The following is a 4606-nucleotide window of genomic DNA, read 5'->3' as shown; positions in this document are numbered from 1 at the left end:
ATACCATGAAGGACATTTCAGGGCCATGAAGTAGAAGCAGAATAATTTCAGTGCTGTTTGTGGATAGCAAACTGAATGGTACCCCGGCTAAATGGATTATATCTGGAAATCTTTCCTGAGGACAAAATTAGAACTGCATATTCAATTATCAGATAGAAGATTCTTTGTAAAGTGAACTTCGCCACTGTAGGTGATAAGGAATACGATTAATTAATTCCTGTCATTAAAACAAATCTGTTCTCTCTTCAACAGCTCCCCTCAAGCTTGGTTTACTTTATGTTTTGGAAACATAATATTAGTTCCATTATTTTTAATGACAACACAAACTTATTAGAGTTTTTTTAAAAAATAAATAAATAACATTATACCAAATTGAATACAATTCTATTTTCATTTTGGTTACACTTTAGACAAAGATAAGGGTTTCCTTTGTTTTTGTGTTGATATCCCAGCAGTAATAGCAACCCTGCTACTTTTATTGTCAATTAAACATTTTCTGCCTGTCATTGTCCTATAAATAATAATAATGCTATTTTAACAACTGTTCACATGATTTATGAAATATATATTCCAGTGCCATTCTGATTTCTCTGCTTGGTATTTTCCCTTCTTTTCTAACAAGAATTGGTCATGGGATCTATTGTATACCAATTTTTTTCTGATATATAGATTACTTGGTCCCCAACAGTTACTTTCAGAATTGTTAGATGGTCACTATCCTGATGTTACCTGACTTCTAGGTAGGTTACTAAATTTAACAGATTATGTGAGGATGGGAAGAATCGTAGAATCATACAATAAAAACATTTGGAAATATCAGGGATACATTCATTACATATTTTTCAACCATGGACCAGTTTTTGCATACTGTTGATTTTGTACTTTGAGAGAGGAGAGAAACATCCATGATAGCTATGATAGCTAAAACCTACAACACAAACAATGGCTTCTTGATCCAAGGGAGGTAATTCTGTGACTGGAATGTAGTAAAGACAAAGATAGACAGTACTGATTTGAGTTCTTCCCCTTTTCTTTCTGTTGGACACTTGACATCAGCCAAAAGTAGCTCCCAGGCCTATCTTGAAATAAAATAGCATCAAACTGAGTAAATTAGTGTGTGAAAGAGACATCAGACCTTTTAGATATCCAGCCATTAGAGAAATTTTCCAAATTACTCCCAAAATATGGTTTTCTATATAAGCATTTAACTCATGGAGTAATGATATAAAATATATATTTATACAAAGAGTACTAGACATTGGAGTTCAAACTGCTCTGTTATCAGATCCCTGAAAACTGTCAAATGGTTAGTGGCTACAAAACATTTGCATTAATCTGAAAAATATTTGCCATATCCTATGAAAATTGAACTCCAGAAAGCCTTTACCAGATTACATTTTGAACGAATGGAATTACTGATGAAACTGGGGAGATCCCATTGTATACCAATTCAAGAGGGATGGTGTATCTGTGGGGCACCAACTGTGTTAGGTCTAACTCATTATATTCTCAACTGTCAGTTACCGTATTTTTCGCTCCATAAGACGCACCTCCAAATAAGACGCACTTCATTTTTAGGAGAAGAAAACTGGAAAAAATATTCTGGCAAATTCATAAGGCAGTAGCAATAGATAGATGTTGTCGCATCAATTACCTCAAACTTCTTGCAGTGTACAACACAGTGAGAGCTTTTGAACAATTTGTAGTTGGCAAAATTATTCCAATAGCCACAGACAACAACACTACAATGCTTTATATCAACCACCAAGGAGGAACAAAATCCATGTCTTTCTTGCTACTAACAGTACAGTTTTGGGACTGGTGTATTCTCAAGCATGTCATTTCACAAGTCATACATGTACCAGAAGTGGAGGATCATGAAGCAGACTTCTACAGCAGGATGACACACAATGAGTGGGAATTACAGTACCATCTCAAGTTTTAACACTTATAATGAATTGTTATTGCACTGAAAGAGATGAATAAACAGATTGTTGCTGGGTAGTCAATAAGAGCTATGATGAAGAAATCACCACCAGCACAGGTGTAAGCAAACAGCAAAGCATGCCTCACTTCCACTCCCTCCTTTCCTTCCTTACAGCAATAAAGTTTTTTCTCTCTCCATCATTCAGTTCTTTACTTTGCAGCATGCACCATGTCCACAGAAAGTGTGCTTACTTTTATCAGCTTTTTGCAGCTGATCCTCCTGTTTCCTCCAATCTCTAATCAGTTTTTTCAGATGAGGAGGCCCAAAATGTCTCTGCACTGTTCACTGTTTCCATACTCCTTAGCATATTTTACTACCTTTAGTTTAAAAGGAATGCTATATGCTAGCCTTTTCTGCTTTGCACTGGTAGAATGAGTTCCCATACTCTGCAAGAAAAATGTGCCCCTTATTCATCACATCTACTGCCTGCTTCCTTTTACAAATGTAATCTCAAAGCAGCACAGAATCATAGAATAATTGAGTTGGAAGGGGCCTATAAGGCCATCAATTCCAAACCCTGGTTCAATGCAGGAATCCAAATCAGAGCAGATCTGACAGATGGTTGTCCAATTTTAGAGACTACAATAGGATAAAATACAGTAGCTGGGAATCACAATGAAAAGATAAAATCTACCAGCAATATTGTAGAACAACAATGATTAAGAAAAACCAATAAAAACAGGGGGAGTGACACCATGCAGCTTTTGTTAACACAAAAATACTACTAAAATTTCTATTTCCAGTTGTGTGTGTGTACATGTGAAATGATATTTATGAAATGTTGGGTTCTTAAACCAATTTTCAAGATTTCAAAGCTTTACTTGAACATATTCAGATCTGTGATTCAGATCTGCCCTCTGCAATTCAAATTGCCTTGCTCCATAAAAACTGGACTCAGCTAATGTGGCAAGCTAATACACAAAATAAAACTTGTAGCCGTAGTGGTAATATATTAAGGAAAGGAGTGTTAGGTCCCTTTTTGGTTTCCCTTTTGAACTTTATTCTGCATGTGCTCAGTGCCTTTTTAATCATTCTGTGCTTCAGAATGAAATTTGGCTAAAAATACACATTAGCCTCCCCCCCCCCGGTCCCTTAATGTTTTAAATATCTGCAAAATTACTTCTATTTAGGCCTAATTTATGATGAAGTGATGCAGCTTCCTGAAAAGCTCTGAACTACAGAGAGCTATTCTAGCAGGCTCTCAGTAGTAAGTTTATCTTCCACTCACCATTCTCAGGCCTGTTTAAGTTACTGCCAATTTTAGAAGCTTTTGTTTCTGTCCTCTCTCCCTCTCCCTCTCTCTCTCTCTGCTTCTCAAAATGTCTGGCTAGTCACATGGTCTAACTTCTCTGCAGAAGGTGAAGGGAAAGAGACTCCTCCTTCCTCTTTTGCTTCTCCAATAGAGAAGCCTACTGGGTGATGCAAGCAGGCAGATATGCTAATATCTGTGCACTGGAGGATTGTGGGAGGAACATCTAGCCCCTGATGGGGGTCCTGTGGGGCACCCCAAAACACTGAGTAGCTCTCCTGGCCTCTTTCAGGACTGGGGCTGTGCAGCACTGTTCTGATCAGGAGGTACAGCCCGCGGTCACCATGCCTTTTGGGGACAGTGCACACAAAGGGCCAGGAGGCTTAGGGGCCATTCAAACTCAGACCTGGCAGGGGAGATGTTTTCCCAGGGTAAGGCTCATCTATTGCAGTTCAGATGAGCTGACCCCTGTGATTTCCCCAAATGTGGGAAAGTCAACCGCCTAAGTGGGAGACTGTGTTTGTGGTTTCCCTTGGTCTTTCTAGAACCACCCTTTGGTCCTTGGCTATTTTCAGTGCTTGCTGCCATAGGCCTGTTTGTCTTGCTGGTTTTCCAGGTGGGCTACAGGAAGTAGATCCTGGAAAGCTAGCAGTGCAGAATGGTGAGGTCCAAACAGAAAGCAGTCTCTGCTGCCAGTTCAGAGGCCTCCCAGCATGGCAGTGGGAGGCTTTTGGGTGGTGGTGGCTGAGCCCTGGGTTACTGCATTCACTCCATAAGATGCATGTACTTTCCCTCCCACCTTTTTGGAGAGAAAAAGTGTGTCTTATGGAGCGAAAAATATGGTAGATAGCAACATCAGAGACTGCTATCTAAAACCCTTGCTAAAGAGAAGGAAGTTCTCTTTAGCATCAAGAGTTGATAGAATTTTGAGATATACACAGAACTACTTCTTTAGTTCTTAGTGTGCCTGTAAATTCCCCCAGGTTTCCCTTCCCCTTCCAGTTACTCCTCTCCCCTAGTTGAGCATCATGTGCTGTTGGAGTTTTCTGATTTGACACCATTGCTTTATTCTTATCATGATCCCTTTGGTCAGTCAGTAAAGGTGAAACATTGAAGACCTTCTCGTAAAAAGCATCAAATGCTTTCTGAGTGCCTCAATTTCAGTGGAGTTGTGCATAAGCTGTTGAAAGATGTTCATAATAGTTTTTGCAGTAAGAAAAGAATGGTATTATGTGAGATCAAAAAGAGGATCCTTAGAGCTGTTAAGATTACATTCTGAATTGTGAAATAGCTTCCCTTCAGAGTTTTGATGAAATAGATTAGTGTTTAGAAGTCACAGTACCTGTGGCATTTTTCAGAATCAAAGAAAC

At 38.9% G+C, this 4606-nt stretch overlaps 1 pseudogene; it reads left to right on the top strand.

The window, feature by feature from the left end:
- Window positions 1–3634: 3634 nt before the first annotated feature.
- LOC140706221 (U1 spliceosomal RNA) lies at window positions 3635–3769 on the top strand (annotated as a pseudogene).
- Window positions 3770–4606: the final 837 nt, after the last annotated feature.

This window comes from Pogona vitticeps, chromosome 3 (assembly GCF_051106095.1).
Source record: "Pogona vitticeps strain Pit_001003342236 chromosome 3, PviZW2.1, whole genome shotgun sequence".
Classification (NCBI taxonomy): domain Eukaryota; kingdom Metazoa; phylum Chordata; class Lepidosauria; order Squamata; family Agamidae; genus Pogona; species Pogona vitticeps.
The sequence above is the reverse complement of the archived record's forward strand: the minus strand, read 5'-3'. Positions and strand labels throughout refer to the sequence as shown.